The following is a 19,173-nucleotide window of genomic DNA, read 5'->3' as shown; positions in this document are numbered from 1 at the left end:
AAAAATAATTTCTGTGAATATCTTCCCATTTGCTTCCATTTACTGTAGCTGATGCTACAGTAGATTTCCGTTCCTTCGTCTCCGTGTTACCCAAGTTGATTTAGTTATTAGCCTGTAAATGTCCCTGAGAACTTAAAAATCTTGTCCAGATGGATTGATGGCTCGTTATTAATAGAAATAGCTTTTCAGAACTCATTTGTATGTTTCGCTGGTAGGTTCTGCCCTATTCTTAAGAGTTTATGTCTGCTCTAATTTGAGAAAAGACTGATTCTTAATTTTGTACCCAAATACGGGGATGCTAACTGACAGCATCTCCTTGCTTTCCTTTCCATTTTAATATACACAGCATTTAAGGCCAAATTGGGCAAAATCACTCGTTGACCCTTTAACTGTTAATTTCAGTGGCAGCTTTGCTGAATGAGGATGGAAGGTTTTGTCTAGTTACCAGTTTTGATGCTGCAGAAATATTGGAAGGCCATATACCATATCTTGAACGCCTTGGACAAGCATGATGGAGGACACAAGATTGCCAAACGGAGGAGATGTCAGGGAGCAGAGTTGGCAAAAAGGCTGCAGGATATGGGAAGGGAGGATATACAGATTTGGGAAGCAAGATCTGAGTACAGAAGTAGAAAGGAGACTTTGAACAAATGGAAAATCTCTCTCATACCCAGCACCAACAGTATCATCTTCAGAGGCAGCTTCTTATTTCACTTGGCTTTCTCAGAACTTAGACTCATGTACATGCAATATTTGATGACTTAGGCAGAAATAAGTCTATTTTCAAAGCTAATCTTTGCATTACATATTGAATCCATTATAGATTCTCTTCTACTTTAATGAAAAGCCTGCATGAATGGCTTAAAAAAAAGAAAGAACTTGCATCATAAATAGAACTGAGGCAGTTGCCTGAAAATTAGCATGAATATGTTGCAGTAAATACTGCCCCAGTCAAATAAATGGTAATACTCAGTAGAACTATTCAAAGACCTCCGTATGAGTAAAAGAGACATAAGTGTATTCTGTGTTCTGTGGCATTTTGTGTACCTTCCTAAGGGGCAATATTTCCATAGCATTTAAAGGACACATTCTGTCTTTTTATGTTGTGATGCAGTCTCCGACATGTCCCACTTAAGCATAGTACTTGGATCAAGAATTTATGGCTTGTGTTTAAAAAAAAAAAAAAAAAGTCCTTCTATGGAAGAGATGTGGAACTAAGATATAAATGAAGTCTTCTGTGACTCATAAGCAAATGCATGAAAGTACATGCCTCCATGTACTGTATCCTCACAAGGACCTATCCAAAGGATGTATCACAACAGGTCTGCTAGTGATTGCATGTATAGGAAAAGAAAAAAAAAAGGGGGGGCATAGTCCTGTCCTCATGCAGTTTTTTCACTCCAGACTACTCTTCTACATTGCAGTCCTCACATACGGAAGGGAATGATTGCCCAGCAGAGTGAAATAATTGGGTCAGGACTGTGATTACAGTGTAGTTTTGCTTTGCTAGTTAAGCCAGTATTTAACCCCTAAAGATTCAAGAATTTTGGATTGGTAACAGAAATGAGCAGACAGAATAAGAACAGCAAACAAAGTACACTTGGAGCAACGCTATGTATCATTTTTCTATTTTCTTTTCTTTCCCTTCTTTCTTCTCTTTGCTGGGCTGTACAAATGTTGCCTTGTTGACATTCCTATAGCCAATAAGTTTTTCCTGCTTGGTAAGGGAACAAGCCTTTTCCACTTACCTGTGAGAACAGCATACTCAAAGTAAAACTATTATTTATTTATAGGACAAATGGGAAGGTACTTAGAGGAGATCAAGTATGTAGAATGAAATGGCAAGGTTTTCTTTTACATCACAGATGGAAGTGATTTGCTGTCATCCCTCATTTGGGAGATCCTGCTCACTGTGGATGTCCTAACCCATCTATCCCCACGCAGAACATCCAGGCCTATGTGCACTGCGTTGTCATGGGTACCCATGCTTATCCATGAACTCCGTTCAGACGGAGCCTAAACAATCACATACCTACACAGAGAAAAATTCTCTTTTCATCAAAAGGGCTGAATTTATGCTCCCGCTCCTCTCGGTCTCTCTGCAGAAGCTTGTTTACTCAAACACAGTAATATGGAGCCAAATGTCAGCATAGCTGCAGCTTTCGAGCGTGGGGGGAAGGATGCTCTGCTGGTTTTGGCTGCGGTAGAGTTAATTTTCTTCACAGTAGCTAATATGGGGCCATGTTCTGGATTTGTGCTGGAAACAGGGTTGATAATACAGGGATGTTTTCGTTCCTGCTGAGCAGTGCTTACACAGAGTCAAGGCCTTTTCTGCTCCTCACCCCACCCCACCAGCGAGTGGGCTGGGGGTGCACAGGAAGCTGGGAGGGGACACAGCTGGGACAGCTGACCCCAGCTGGCCAAAGGGATGTTCCAGACCATATGGCGTCATGCTCAGCATATAAGGCTGGGGGAAGAAGAAGGAAGGGCGGATGTTCGGAGTGATGGTGTTTGCCTTCCCAAGGAACTGTTACGTGTGATGGAGCCCTGCTTTCCTGGAGATGGCTGAACACCTGCCTGCCCATGGGAAGGAGCTGCTTGTGTGCGCGGCTTTTGCTTTCCCTACTAAACTGTCTTTACTTCAACCCACGAGTTTTCTCACTTTTACTCTTCTGATTCTCTCCCCCATCCCACTGGCAGGAGTGAGCGAGCGGCTGTGTGGGGCTTAGTTGCCGGCTGGGGTTAAACCACGACAGATGCTTTTTCCCTAGAGGAGAGGTCTCCTGCAGTAGACTGACTGTGTTGGTCTCGTGACCTTGCAGAAATGAAGGACCTCCAGGAAATTTGGGGTTTGGTCCTGCCTCCTGACTACTCCCGCGTTGGTGGTCGTGGCCAAAAGACCCACTGACTGCCTCCCGCCGGCTGCCAGCTCTTCTCCCTCTCCCAGGATAAGTGGAAGCAGCAGATTGGAAGTAAATCAACACAAAATAAAGTATCAAGTAAGGATTCAAGCTTCCTGCCCCCCCTGTTCCACCTACTCTATAGATATTTCCTAGCCCATGGCCTATGGGTTCCCAATTTTTGATGGAAAACACAGGCAGATCTTGAAATGTGACAGCGACTCAGAGGGAGGAAGGAGAGACTGCCAGATGGCTCTGCTTTGCACCTTCTTCAGTTTGCAGGATAATGCTTCGTGATTTGCCATAAATTTATCATTTTCCCCCATCTCTGTGCTGTGGAATGAAGCTAAACTTTTGGCCTCTTGGCTCTATCTTTCCACATAAGTAGCAAAATGATGTGGTATCGTGGAGGGAGAATGAAGAAAGTTTGTCATCTTGTATGCGTATGTGCAAAGGAGAGAAAATGGGGGTGGGGGTGCTGTGGAAGGAGAAGCAGCTCATGAAGGATATAACTAGCAGGGCTGGGAACACCCCCTCACTGCCCACAGTGAGCATCTCATTCCTCTGAGAGTCTGGCTGGAGGTGTCTTAAATCCATGAGAGATGAGAAGGAACTATTGATTCACATGATCATAATCTAAGGCGGAATTATAGCCTGAATTCATGAACTTTTTGAGGTACATTATTTGCTACTATACAAATCCAAATGGCACTTTCTTTCCTAATTTTCTTTGCTCTCTTCCTCCTAGTGCAGCATGAAACTGTGAAGCAATTCCACTGGGGCGTGGTGGGCCACTAATCTTCACGCACGAGACAGCGGGATGTGCTGTGCTTTCAGATCTGTGTTTCATCGTCCTCCGCTGTCCTTCTGGGCTCTCTTCAGAGCTTCCATGGAGAAAATTTTAACCGTGTTGTTATTCACTTTTCACACTGTAACTAGTAGGAGTGTGATAATGTCACATTATGCGATTATTTTTGGTGGTTGTTACACCATAGTTATTTACCAGGGACTAAAGAGTAATAAGACTATAAATACCCATTGCATGACCTTAATACACTCTTTCTGGTTTATGAAAATGTTAATTTTCTTTTATGATAATCTGCACAATTATAGCACGTATAGCAGAATGGAAGTCAGAAACTTGTAGCTGGGAGCTCTAATTTTTCCAAGTTCAAGAGAGAATTCAGCACAGAAAACATGTCAATAGGAGGCTTTTGGAGCATGTGTTACTTCTGCAGAGAAACTAAGTTTATGCATGCAATTTCCATATTCTCATAGAATTCTCAACCAGGCTTTTAAAATTATAGTCCTAAAATCTGAAGTGATGTTTTGGCACTTCCAAGTTCAAATCAAGTTTTGTGCATGCATTAAGCTATTTAGCAGGACGCTGTGGCTATATCATCTGCACACAGAGAAAATGGCCTCCTACAGCCTTGCTCCCCAGCATTTTGTGTGTGTTTGGAACAGAAGTCTCTTTGTGTCGCTGGTGGAAGGAGGAGTTCAGCCCAGGAGATGCTCCAGCTCGGTCGTCAGCTCCAATGCTGTCCTGCTGCAGCCAAGGAAGGATTCATGGCCCTACGCACCCCCATGCAACCTCCCCAGTTTCACTTCAAAGCAGTCATCCCCAAACCCCACAGGTCCTTTTGTCTCCCTTATTTGTGCCTTTTCCATTGTTTTGGTACCTGTGCAGCAGTACAACACACAGAATGAAGTGTTCTGTCCCAGAGGACAATGAATTTTTTGCAGAGCCCACGTTTTTTGTCCGTCTCCCAGAATAAACCATGAGCTGGTCTGTGGGCAGGTCTCCTTCAGCCGTCCCACTCAGGCAAGTCATGCAGTTGCATCAGGAGACCAAGAGGCTTGATGTTGGCGATTGTACAAGCAGTTAACTATGCTTAATATTTTGGATGTGATCTAGATGCATTTTATAAATAAGTCAAAATGTAAATGTCTATTGGTTTTACACCCTGAAATCTATGCCGCTGTTTAGTACGATGTTATCTTAAATGGCTTCCTACTGAGCAGACTGCCATAACAACTTGCCCTCCGATATGGCATAAGTGCACATAACTCAATATTTGCTATCATTTCTGATACAGATGTCTCAAACATGCTGCTTTGTTCAGAGACATCCAAACTTAGGTTTGGCTATAACTTTACTGTAAATGTGCAAGCAAATTAGCTTCTACTCAGAAATGTATCTAAAGCATTAGTTTGCAAACAACCGTATGTGCAGAATTTTTGTTTTCTCAAGAGAGAAACGTGCGAACATGCAGCCTAGGTAAGAATAATTAAATCCTTTCTGTCTGCTCCTGTTTTAAAAGTTCTTCAATGCTACTGCAGTGGCTACAAGGACAAAGCTGCTTTTGCTACAGAACATATCTAAATGGAAATAAAGATAGCTACAAGTATAGGTACTGTGCCGCATACGTGAGCTCTGGTCAGAATAATAGCTTTAATATAAGAATGCATACTTTCTTGACAGCTCCTGCTATATTTTTGGTACCCCGACAGGGATTCCGGACACTGAGAACAAATCCCTTTCTCTATCCAAAAATACGATTCAAATGAAAATTGTAATTTAGACACAAAGGCTATGATTTAAAATAATCTCTGCAGATTGTAACAGGAGTCTGTCCTTAATAAAACATTGATCTCAGTCTTATTTGTCACCGTTAACGTGGTTTCTCTAACAAAGAACTGTCTCCAGAAGGTCTGCTTTAAGCAATAAAGCAGGATGAGGAGGTTCCCTATTTTCCAGACTGTTTGTTTTATGGGGAAAAATTGTATTAAGCCTACATTTAAATGGAAACTCAGCAAGAAGACAGCACTGAAAATAAGCATAATTTTCAATCAACTAAGATTTGGGGGGTTTTTTTTGGTTTTTTGTTTTTTTTTTTTTTTATTATAAGACTTGGTGGCAAATCTGCTAGGACTAAAAATTTGCAGTTTTTGTAAAAACAAGCTCTGTTTTTTTTCAACTCCATCTCCAAAGTGTTTTCAGGCCCTGGAGTGGATTGAGATGGTTCATTTGATGCAGGATGTCTTTTGATTGCTCTTTTCATAGTTCTGGGCAGTGCTTCATGACAATTGTCACGACAGGTGGGCTCAGCACCGGGCGGATTAGGAGTTCCTCAGGAGGCTGCTGCCGTGCCGGCTGCGCGTACCCAGCGGCCGACAACTCTCTGGCCCTTGCAGGGATGATCTGGAGCTCTCCCTTCTGGTGAGTGCCCCACAGAGCTACAACTACCAGACCTTGGAAATAAATAAAGCAATGCTGTGTGTACACATGCGCACACCCCTCCGTTAGCTAGTGTAAAGAAATCCATGGTGTTAGAGTATGATCTGGCAGTCTTGACGTGGTTGCATTGGTGGGAGGTTTTCCTGATTAACGTCTACAGCCTGAGTCCTTAATCCAGGTATGGCATCTTGGTGCTTAGAAACCTACACAAGAAATCACTTCCAACTGAGATACTGCTAAAATATTTTTAGCAGATTGGAATGATTTCAGGAGAGATGGGCATTAGGCAGGATTTTCAGGCAGATTGTCTCAACATGGGTCACGGTTTCTTACTGCAGGGATAGGCAAGGCACAGAGCAGGAGGCAAGGTCTGCACGGGCCTCCTCTGCTACCCCAGGTTGTCTCCAGGAAAATACCATCCACTTGAATTTTCTTCATGTGAAGCGGTGTTGGCCAAAAGGCAAGGGATTTCTTCACCCAAAAAGGGGTTTGAACTCGCATCTCCTGTATTCAAGAGGTTCGTCTGAGACACATAAGATTGGGGTCTTATTTTAAGCTGGTATTTTCCAGTTAGCTTTCTCTCAGCAGGTTCCACATTTGTCAACCTGTGAACAAATAAGTGCCATGCTCAAATTCAAACTCCCAAACCTTGCACATGGGAGAGAAGCCGCTTTTACTTCTACACAAACCCTTGGTATGTGCTCCTGCACTGCTATGCCACCAGTTTGTCAGGAGGATTCCCAGTTTAAGTGGGAGCTGTTGAATAGCAGAAAACTTTCCTTTTTTGCAAATGCCAGGGGTAGGGAGGGTTTTGGAAATCACTTAGCATTTTTTTGTCAAACATCAAGATTTATACTTCTTAATCATTGCTGTATGTGAACAAAAGGACGCTATTTTGTAGATTAAAAAAATTTGGCGAGTGGCATCTGTTTCTTGTTGGCTCTGAGAACCAATCCAACGTTGCCTTTCTTTAAGCTTTCACAGCATAGGTCTGTCACAGTAATGCCGGATCATACTAGGACCAATATTGATTGTTCCAGGACTACACAAGGTAGTAGCTGTTGCAAATACTTTGATCATTTCACTTCTCCACAGCATATACACTGCTTTTATGAAGACTTTAGAAAATCCCAAATAAATAGTTTTAATCAAAGGAACATGGGTGAGAGAGTCAACTATGGTTATGTATGTGTAGGCGAGAACAGAAATCTTGCACCTGGTATGGGGAGGCCTGTGCGTTCATATCACCCAGCCCATCTGTTTATCAATATTATGATCGCTCAAGAAAAACTCTGCTTTTTTAAACCCTTAGTTTTGATTTTCATAGTTTTTTCAGCAATTTGTATATGATTGGCAGAACTTTGGATATAAAAGCCTGCTTCAAGCACAGAAACATTAGATCAATCATGAGATTTTATAGCTACTACATTTGGATCCTTTTCACTTGCCACCTAATGCTGAAATGCTGGGGATTCCCATTTGCAACCTGTCTGAAAAAACTTAGCAAAAGAGTTACGCTATTTGTATCCTTTGCTATACATTTTGTGCTAACCTGATACCACATATGGTCTTCATGAAGAGCACAAATAGTGCAAGACGCATAGTCAGGAGCCCCGCATTTGCAAGATGGTGCAAACACCCGAGTTACCACTCCCCGGTGAGCGAGCTGTGCTGGCTGGTTGCGCGAGCTCTTCGAGCTGCCTGTACGTGGGCAGTCGTATGCCTTAGCCTCGACTCCCTGTGTGGAATAGCCTGATTTAGTGTTGGCTCTTCCAAGTGACAGCAGAGGTTTGACACTGCATGTCTGAGCACACCCTTAATTACATTACTCTTTCTCTGCTTGCTACTGGTATAGTGAAAATATTTTTTCATTTCAGTGATTGAAGGCTCTGTGACATCTAACCAGTGCCTCACAATAAAACTGTCGGTCCTTTTATCTCTCCATTATTCCTTAAGCAATCTGATTCTCTCTTTTTCATTTCATATGTACATTGGCTGAAAACCTTAACAATATTACACTGTAGGCTTTATCTCTTTTTTGAGGTAGATCGCTCCAGTGCCTTTCCAAATAATAGCTATTTCTTCTGCAGGTTCTTTGCTTGAAGACTTAAAAGTCTTCGTGTATCTGCAATTACCATCTGCTAATCCAAGAGTATAATCAATCCAACACCTCCATTGTATTAGAAATGGTTTGGATGTTTTCTCTAATCTCATTTGCAAAATTTGAAATGCAGCTTTCAAGTCCATCAGTCATGTCGTATCTATATATGATAGTGCAGTGGAAAGATTGAGTTCAAAAGTTCAGGCACGTAACTTTTTTCTAAGCTCTTTTTGGGTTACATGTTATTTATGCTTTCTGCTTAGTCCTTCTCTTTAAAACACTGTTAGTTACATTTGATGCTTTGAAATTCTGTTTTGCTGGTATTTTCTCTTCTGGTAATTTTTTGTTTAACAACAGAATCTCTCTTTTTCCATCCTGGTAATAGAAGAAATTAGGGTACAAGGGTCAACCAAAGCCTTGGGTCAGTTGGAGTCTTTCGGTGAACTTCACTGAGTTTTGGGTCAGGTCTTGAAAAAGGGGGATAGAAGTAACTGAGGTGGCAGCTCATCACCCTCGGTATGCCTGTTTGGGCAACAAGCCAGGACTGAAGAAAGCAAGATAAAATTGGCTACCTGCTCTCCCTCCAGTGTTGTGTGGATAGGTAGATGTATAGTATTTGATTTGAAGTATTTCTGTAGTGTTTGGGGCACTTGGTATTCCTATATCGTACCATTCTGCCACCAAAATATTCACCTTCAGGCCAGCGAGCCTAACAATGTTCACTTGGAGATTTTGATAATTGGGTTATTTGGAAGTATTTAACATATTAAAATAGTGTCGATCATCTCTCTTTTACTTTATTTTTCTAATCTGAATTTAAGTTTCTGTTTTTAAGGCCAAATTGCTGCTGCCCATACACTCTGCATGTGTTTGAGAGGAAACATCTGTTCACACGTTTGGATCAATACTGTTTTTCCATGGAAGGTCCCTGAGTCCCCTTCATCCACAGGTACAGCAGCACTCTCACACCAGGTGCCTGCCTGTGGACACCCACACATTGCTTGCTACTTCTTCCCTGGCTTTTTAAGGAAAGATCTATTGGTCAGATTGAAGATTGGCTAAGATCACATAGCTTCAGCCAGAAAAGTGATGATATTCATGTTCTGTTCCCCATGAGCAGCTGGGAATGCCTGTTTGAACAGAAAATACTGTCTGTACAAAAGCTGCCTCCTGCATGGGGTTGGCCAGGAGCTATTGCTGCTATCAAATGCTTGCAAGGAGAGGGGAGGGTGGGAGGGAAAGAGGCACGCTGCCTGCTCGTGGGTGACCAGCAGGGTGGCTGTGCTGCCTGGTCTGGGGGAAAGGAGACCTCTAAGCTGCTGAGGAGTTGAGCCTTCCTTTGATAGCGTAGAGATGAAACGTTTTGTCTCTCTATATTCCCACTGATTTTGCTGAAGTCACTGGAACCTCTCAAGGACCCAGCTGGCTGCCCAGGCACAACTAATTGCAGGATTGAACCCAGCTGATTATATTTGCAATTGTCTTTAAAATGGTTAATCCATTTTCTGAAGGTCCATCATGTTAGTAGAAATCTAATATCTTTACTGAATCTATTTTTTGTGTGATCCTGGGTTCAGAAGAGAGCTTGTTAAACTTCTATTTGTACTGTTCATGCTATCAAGGCTGCCTATCATTGTTGCACAAGAAAAGGAAATGTATCAAATGAAAAAAATCCGTTTTATAGTTGGCAAACGCCTGTATTTTGTCTTTGTATGATGTGTTGTCATTCATCATATAACCTTGGGGAAATCACGGGCACTCTAACAATGTAAGAGGCCAATAAAAAAGAAAATGATTTCAGTAAAATTGTAGCTAGGGATATGTAAAAGAGAAATGCCTCTGGGTAATAAAAATTACCCATGCATAATGGCTGTGAATGTATCAAGCAGGCGTAGTGTATACAGCGTGCTGCACCAGCTCAGCTACAGGATGTCCCTGCTCACCGGGCTCGGTGAACTTACAAAGACGACGGGAGAGAGAGAGTGGGGAGAACACGAGGTCAAGCCCAAAGCAGAGGACTGAGAAGCCAAGTACTTGGTAAGTGTTCGCGTGTCTTTACCTATCTCTTTTGCCTCTTTGTTAGAGCTGTCTCCTTTGATCTTGCCTTTCTCTTTATTACTCTCCGCTACAGAATTTGGGCTCGGTTCCAAGGTCGAGGCCTGCTCCTGCTGAATATCTCCCATATCCTTCCCCCGTTAGTCAGCCTGTCTCATTAGAGTCTGGCAGGCTTGCACTGTGCCGTAGCAATGGCATTCCTCACTCTTCAGTGCACTGTAGGGACTGTGCTTCTCTCCAGTTAATAGTTGGATACGTTTTCTACTGTCGTCCCCTTTGGGCTCAGCTGTCATAGCTTTAGGATGCTTCTGAATGTACAGCTCTTTAGTCTTCACTTTAGTTTTTTGAGGACCTAGCCCCGATCCATGCCTCAGCCGTGACCGTAAATACTCTGAACAAGAAGGCAGTCTTTTGCAAGAAACTGCTTTTCTCAGCAAGTCTTGTTCTGACAGATTGCGATCTCAGCAAGCAGTGTGGCTCATGGTGGAGATTTGAAGTTTACTGGATGTTTTAATTTCATATTTTACATTTTTGTTTATGGCACTTTTTGATCTTGCTGACTCTCAAGCTTGTGAGAAGAAAAAAATCTAAGATTAGGGTTAGGTCAGTAGGTCAGGTTAGCGGGACTATGTCCTTCCTCTTAGCCAGAAGTTATCACACGGTGAGCATTTGACTGCCTTGGGCAATTGCCTGTCCTGCTTGTCTGACCAGCCCCTAAAAAGCCAGAGTAACATGCATAAAACAAGTCACTGTTGACAAGAAATTTTATTACAAAGGGGTAGTTCTGCCAGCTAGCGCTGGGGATGTGGGAAAGGTCCCTGAACTTTGACACCGAAGTTAGAAGAGTCTTCCAGAAGCAGTTAAGTCAGAGCTCTTGAAGCACATAAAGCTCTTTGCAGATAAACAAGTCCAGACACAATCCCTCCTCCTCTTCTAGTGCACATTACCCCAGTGACTGTTTATTAATAGGAGTCTCCTTCTTTTCCATGTGACATTTTCCATTTGCAATGACATAAAGGGTTCACAGTGAAGGCCAGACCCTTCCCCACAGCAGCCACTGCGTTTCCTGGCTCTCTGCCTCCTCGTTGTCCACCACAGCAAATTTAAGCTTCTTGTCTTCATCTGTGTAGCCTGTCACAGCTCCTAGTGTGAGCAACTGTGAATTTTCTCTTTGAATCAGACTGTTGCTGAATCAAGTCCTTTGTATCTCCTTTTTCTGATTTTAAAAGGGTTTAGTTAATCCTGTTGGCACCAATATTCGAGCCAAAAGCCGGGTAAATGAATCCATGATGAGCTCTCTGCTGCTGTAGCTGGCTTCCTCTGGTACCAAGCTAGGTGGTTTAAAATTAGCTGGGGTACCAGTACGCTCCAGCACAGTGATTTCTGTGCCTGGAGCAGAGACATGCCCAAAGACTCTAAATTAGTAACAACTTTGCTGATTTTACTCCAGCTGTGCCAGCTGTTTGTTTATGTAGATAGCCAAACAGCAAACACCCACAGAGCTGTTAACTCTGCAAATCTTCAGTAAGTATTTCCTAAACTACTGCTGACAAATTTCTGACGAGACCTTAATCTCTGTAAAATCTATTGGGTGTTGTCAAAGCACCATTAGTCAGCCTGTCATCGAGCCCGCTTTGCGGTGTGACTCAGAGATTCGCTTTCCCATATTTACTGCAGAAAAGTGAAACTGGGCAAACCTCACACAGCGAGGGAGCTGCGCGCGGCCCCAGGCCGCTGATGAGCTAGTGGACGGTACCAAAACGCCCTAAGATGTGATTTCAGAAAGAAAGCTGAACCTGGAGAGGTTTCTCCTTCTCTTTTATCTTTGGAAACGTGAAAATTACCTCTTTTCAGTCTTGGGAAAGCAGTGAATGTTATTGCTTTTCTGCCCCTACTCCACAGAATGCAAAAGGGGAAGGGTGGTGTCATGAAAGGGGTGCTGCACAGTTAAAACATGCGATTAGTAGCAAGTAAAACGACACACAAAGTCAGGTCCTAAATTAGCACTTCTGTGTTGTGTTTAATTCTGGAACTGTTCTGGTTTATACCTGCTTTATACCTCCTGATATTCAGTATAAACCCCTAAATATTTTCCTTGAAAAGGGAGCTGGGGCTGGAGGAGAACAGGCTGCCTGCTACACCGTGATGGCATCCCAGGGTGAAACCTGCACTTTGCTGCTGTTTGGCATCTCCCCAGTTCTGGAACTCAGTAAAAACCCACGTTACTTTCTGAAGCTGAATTCTTTCTCTCTGGCCGTCATATGATGCCAGCCTGGACTAGAAGAGTTGTTGCTGTCAACAGTAATAGTAGCAAAAAGTTACCACATCTTCTGAAAATGAAAACAAAACAAAAAAATCACCTCTCCTGCCAGCATAAAAAGCAAGGACACCAGGCAACAGTTCAAACAGAGCCCCTGCATATAAACAAACAGAGATGCCTGTCAGGGCTTAAGGGGGAAAAAATGGCACAGCTGTAGCACCACATTAGTGAAATTGTATGAGCCTTTTTATTTTCAAGGATGCAGACAGATGCCACCTGAAACACAGGATGCTTGGAAATACCACACACACACACACACACAATTAAACCACACACGTTCTTTGAGCTTCCTTTCTGAATCTCCTTAGCACAAATTACATTAGCACTGCTAATGCTGATGGAAACCAAGTGAAGCTGTTCTCAGAATAGTTTAAACTTCTACAGAACTAAAGGGTAGTTCAGCAAAACAGAGTTTTTGAGACGGCAAATAACCATTTCTTAGAAATCACATCTACATTCGTGACGGTGAAGTTCAAAACAGACAATGATATTTGAATTTAGAGGCTAGGCAGCAGAGGATGGTGATTGTGGATATTATTTTTGTTGCCCAAGTTGAATCTGATTGAGCCTAATTTTCATGAACGCATCCAAGTCACTTTGTAAATACCTGTGCCCAGCGTAACTTCTACAGGGAAGCTGCCAGCACGGGGCAGCTGGGCATGGAGCGGACAGGTACACGCTCTGGAAATGAGCGTTGAGCGTCTCTGCGGTGAACGGAGTCTCGCTCTTATCAAACTGGTAATCTTTGAAAAATGCCTGCAAATATGACCCATTTTTAAAATAAGTGTTGGTCAGTCGATTCATTAAAAGGCGAAGAGGCGTATAACATCCTTAGTGCACTTCGTACTTTTGGCACAGTTTCCACCGCCTGGGAAAAAGGCTGTATTTTGTCTTCTGGGGAGAGAGCGGTTGTGTAAAATAGCCATTTTTTACAGTTCAAAAGATAATTGAATTCCCTGATTCACAAGCTCTTGGTTTTTATCTTCTCTGTCCTCTAGCATGTTATTGCACAATCCCCTCCATTCCCTTCTAAGCTCCCAGGTTAGAGCTTGCTCATGGGAGTGGGATTTGGACGCTGGGTAGCATAAGTGGTCTGACCAAACTGAAACAGTGCTGCAGTCGCAGGACATAAGATGCAATCAGATAATCTGATGGCCAGTTGCTTATCACTTTGGTTTTAAATTGAAGCCAGGAGCCAGCTGGGTTAAATTTCCAGTCAGATGCAAAGGAGATTAGATGAGTGGTTTGTACAAATAGGAAGAAGTCATGTATCTCATCTTCTGCAGTTGGCACTGAGAGCTAACCCTGGGAGTCACTTTGGGGCAGGAACACTGACGACTTTTGGCCAGGAACAGCCGCACCACTGAGTTCACGGCAGTGGCAGACATGCCTCCATGGCAACCTCACCCTCTTAGACCAACTGTTGCCGCACAACGGAACAGCGTAAGAAAGGAAAAGCCGAAGAAGTGGTGGTTTCTATCATTAGAGAGCAGCATCAGAAGAAGCAGGTCTTTCTTTCCCGGCATGGAGGGCAGGACTGTTTCAAGCAGAAAAAGGAAATGTTGCCCATGCAAAGCCTGAAAGAACTCATTTGAGATAACTCTAATATGTGTGTATAAGAGAAAGCAATTTCTTCATCACCAACAAAATGCAGATCTTGATAAACCAGTGGCTTAAAATTTTAATGCAAGATCTCAGAGTAGAAAATACTTTCCATATAAACAGTAAATAATTAAAGAGGATTTTCTTACCAAAAAAGTGGGAAATCTGACTTTAAATCGGTGTGAAGATATGAATCGTAATCTGCAAAAACCTGAAAGCATTAATCTTTTGAGAAAATATTTACATAAGCATATTATAAGCTTGTTTGGGGATTTGTTATGCACTGGGTGGAGAGTATATTATGCAGACAGTAATGAAGGAAAAATTAAGATTTGTAAACATGTTCTCTATTATAACTGTACAATATATTGCAAGGGTTCAGGTAAATTTGTGGTACCACAGAGAACTTGCATGAGAAGTGATACTTTCCCATTGTACAATTGGTTGTATGTTCATACGTGCAGGCTAGACGAAATTTTCTGTCGCACAGTACAGGAACTTCATCAGCTTCTTCCCATGCTTCTACTCTAGAAGATGGTGCAAAGCACCTTTGGTTTTGCCCTTCCAAATATAGCCAGTGTGCCACTCCTCTTTGTAGAAAGAGGCTATGCATTTGAAAGTGGAAAATGCTGAGGAAATAAATCATGAGTAATGAGAAGGAATTTTGTTCTCAGATGTGTCCACAGTAACACTGGTAACGCTGTTGGAGTGATGGCTGCAGTGATACTACATTCATGTCCTAAACCCAGTGTTGTAAAATTTCACTACAGCACTTTCTGTAAAACTTACTTAAAATAAACAAAAATGTCCATCTATCGTACTAACTAGTAACAGTTATAAAAAAGAAAATACAGGATAGTGGCTTATCTCTTATACCTGGCAATTACCCATGACTGAACTACGCTCACATCACACAGCACATTTTTTTATGTAGTACAAGGGCACACGACTCTTAGAAAAACAAAAAAGGAGCAATGATCCTGGGCACTATGCAAAGGATACACAGACAAGTGTAAACTGCGCTTTCATGGCCATGGGTTAGCAAAAAAACCAATACATGAGCAAACAGACTGAAAATCGTTGAGAAATCTCCTTTTATTAAAGCAAAACAATAAGTTGCAATATACAAAAATTGGTTCTTTCAAGCTGCCAGAGATATTAGAGAAACATTACAGAGATCATCACATTGGCCACTAATTCTTAAAAAAACCTAACAAACCAAAACCCCCACTAAAAAAAAGTCTTCCAAGCAGTTTTGATAGTGCTGTCTTAATACATTTTCATGAGATAATAGTTCCCGTGGCAGCAACTTATAAATACAGATGGGCAGATTAATTTAAATGAAAAAATGACAGTCTATACTAAGGAATTGCAAAAAAACACACCAAAAATAGAATTACGAAATTTTGTAAAGATCAATTAATAGCCGGGGAAGCTACCTTAGACTGTCCGATCCTTGATGGGCACATTTTGACTACACTAGATTTTCTTAGTCTGAAGTGAAAGTCAATGGGGAGAGTAATGAGGCAGTGTAATGCTTTACCTTTCTTGTCTTTTATAATAATTTAGTTGAAGCAGGCTTTGGGAAAAATCACACTTTTATTTCAAGATCCAAAAGATCAATACAGCAGTATACATTTAGTGCTTGAGGGAAAATTTACTCAAAATTGTTTCATGATGAAAACGCCAAAGGCAGATGTTTTTGTTCAATCTGTTACTTCGAAGGGACCTTGTAATCTTAATTCCAAGTTAAAGACTGGCCATTGTATCAAACAAAGGCAGCACCATGTATCTCTTTCAGTGATGAAGTGCTAGGGATCTGTGTATAGTAATTCAATGAAAAAAACCAGTATTAACACATTTTCACATAGGAAACTGTACAAATACTTTGGACTAACGCTGATTCTACAATGTATAAAATACTTTTGCTCATATACCTACAAACTCTATCTGTTGTTCTTTGCCTAGCCAGTGCTCTCCCATCCAAGTGAAGAAGGTCACAGCGCATCTCAGCCAACAATGCTTTAGCTTCCAAAAATTTGGGAGAATACTCAGCAGAAAAACAGATCAAGCTGAACTTAGAAAAATTGGTGCACTGATAAATCAGCATTTCCTGTTATTTCTGGTTTTGTGGTGGCATGTATAATATGGAAGCTTTCTAGATATTTAGGAAATCAGCTGAAACTTGTAGTGTAATCATATATCCGGGTAAGGATTCACTAAGCAGAGCCTGTGGTGACCTTAGTCACTCAGCATTAGACCCTGTTCCCCACTTCATGTCATGACATTGGCAGGTCAAGGGCTTCTTACTTGGTACCATGTTCTCAGTGTGGCTCTGTGATCCTTCATGGCAGCCCCGGATGATCGGGTCTCTTGCCAACTGCATTTCCCAAAGCAGTAGAGAAGCTCAAGCACTGTGCAGCAGTCGGAGAGTATTCAGCTCTTCTTTTGACACCCAACCTGGGCTGGAGGGCAGAAGGGAGGGGTGATGCTCCCTAGCACATGCTGTCATCACAGCTGCAGCGTCTTTCCTTTTCCCCCAGTTTGTATTTGGACTGCATCTGCCCCTGCTAACTTTGGATTTTCATCCAAAGTTATTGTAAAAACCGAAGTATTGTAAAACCAGGGGAAAATATCTTGACCTATATTCACAACAGTTATGTAATTTTCATGTAATAAAGGAAGGTTTATTAACCTAACATTATTCCTTTTCAGCTAGCATAACAGAAGCTGTAAATGCACTCACTGGCAGTGCTGAACTCTCAGATCCTGCCTGGACAGCAGTATAAAAACTTGTAATATAGAGGGACGAACAGCAATAAAAAAATACTGGTACAATTTATCAATGCTGGTTTGTTGTTTAAGTGTAAAGTGACCAATTGCTACAGTAACTTTTCCATTAGTATTTCCAAAGTACTTTCTGCCAGGTGAATGTCTGGGTCAGAAAATTTGAGTAGTTTTAAATCTTTACAATAAAAATAAAAAGAGTTGCTTATGCAATTTAGTTACTTTTGGCTAACTAGTACAGAGCCTGAGGAGAGACAGAAGGTCCTACGAGGAGCAGAAGTACAAAAACTGCGTAGGAGCTGGGAGGAGATACACAGCTGAGTCTCAGAGGTGAGGGAAAGGAAATTTTCCTAGGGACCCTCAGGGATTGTCTACAGCTGGATGTAATTCAGAAAGACACGGGCTAGATTCAGAGCAAGACTGCAGGACTGTAGTTACTCCCCTCTCCCCAATGCAAGGACACAACAGGCCAGGGGATGCTTGTGTTCAAGTGCTTTTTTGTTTTGCTTTGTCTCATTCTGCAGACTTGAATTTTCCCTATTTAAGCAGCACATTGTTCTACTCAGTGTTTGAAAACCAGTTACAGATTGAGAGCCCTTACCATGCTTCTGGTGTGCTCACACAGCAGATTTAAACCAGATTTTTGACCAAGAATCTGGCCAGTGCAGAATCCCATCACATGTTGCAGTGTTGCATCTCTTGTACACCCAGACTGCTACGGTGGGGACTTTGAAGATGCCAAAAGTGCAAAATCAGGCCTTCACCATGAGAGAGGATGTTCTTGACCACAGAGAGAAATCCTATGGGGAGATAAGTGACAGTAATGGTCAGTCGAACCTTGTTTTAGAGGGAAACGCTCTGAACTAGTCTCTCAGATGTTAAGGTCTACCCCTGCATTATCTCAGTTGCAGAGTCAAATGCAGTGCAGAGAGAAGCAGAGTTATATATGTATGCAATAAAGCTGGTCTTGCTCCCAGTCTGGCTGCCAGTATCATTCCTGTGGCTGGCATTTCAACTGGCTGCCAGTATAGCCACCTTGCAAATGAGTTTAATTTGTGCATAGTGCAGAATCATAGAATCATAGAATGCTTTGGACTGGAAGGGACCTTTACAGGTCATCTAGTCCAACCCCCCTGCAAAAGCAGGGACATCTTTAACCAGATCAGGTTGCTCAGAGCCCCGTCCAACCTGACCTCGAATGTTTCCAGGGCTGGGGCCTCCACTACCTCTCTGGGCAAGCTGTTCCAGTGCCTCACCACTGTCATTGTAAAAAATTTCTGTCTTAAATCCAGTCTAAATCTGCCCTCCCTTAGTTTAAAGCCATTGCTCCTTGTCCTGTCACAACAGGCCGATTCATTCTTTCAAATCCTGAGACAGGAGAACAGGATATTTTAGGTACAAACAACATAAAATAAAACATGTTTGTTTTTTTTTTTTTCCTAAGGAATGGAGTCTTATTTTCTGCTGAGATTTAATACAATGCAGGTAACTCTTCTAAATCTCAGCAATTGTTTTTGGAAGGAGTGTAAAATGACCAAGGGGAAGAGATGAGGAAATTAAACAGGACAAAGAGACCCAGAAAACCCATTTTAGAGAGCAGATACTACAATGCAGGAGACCTTTTCTCTAAGGGGCAAATGTATGGGCAGGCAAAGAGGAGCTGGGAAGGATGAATGCCCGAAGCCACTAATGACAGTATTTGGAAGAGTGCCTTGAAGGCTTTAGTCTTTTCTCTCTACTCCTGACAGGAGAAGGAAAGGCAAAGTGAGCTTCTCTGCCTCCTCCCACTAATTCTGCTGGAGTCTAAGCAGAAGGGAGCACCACTAGGGGACTGAAAGCAATAAAATATTTTTCTCCACTTTATATTAAAAAGCTTTTTCAGTCTGCATAAACTGAAGGAAGTTCCTTGAGATTCAATAGCTTGTCAATGGTAATGTCTAAAATGGGGCTTTATCCATTAATCCGGAGCCAAAAATAAGTATCGTTCCTTGTCAAATGGGTGGTCCGTGAAAGAAGCTTCCGATTCTTTCATTATATATTTTGTAGTAAAGGTCTGTGACCCTTGGGCATAAAAACATAAAGAGCTAGAGGGTGACTACTTGACTTTTCCAGTTTTCTTAATTTACACACTCCTCTCCAGACTTTCTGAAATCAATCTTTCCCTGTG

This window comes from Mycteria americana, chromosome 8 (genome assembly GCF_035582795.1).
Source record: "Mycteria americana isolate JAX WOST 10 ecotype Jacksonville Zoo and Gardens chromosome 8, USCA_MyAme_1.0, whole genome shotgun sequence".
NCBI classification, from domain to species: Eukaryota; Metazoa; Chordata; class Aves; order Ciconiiformes; family Ciconiidae; genus Mycteria; species Mycteria americana.
This window is presented reverse-complemented; position numbering follows the sequence as displayed.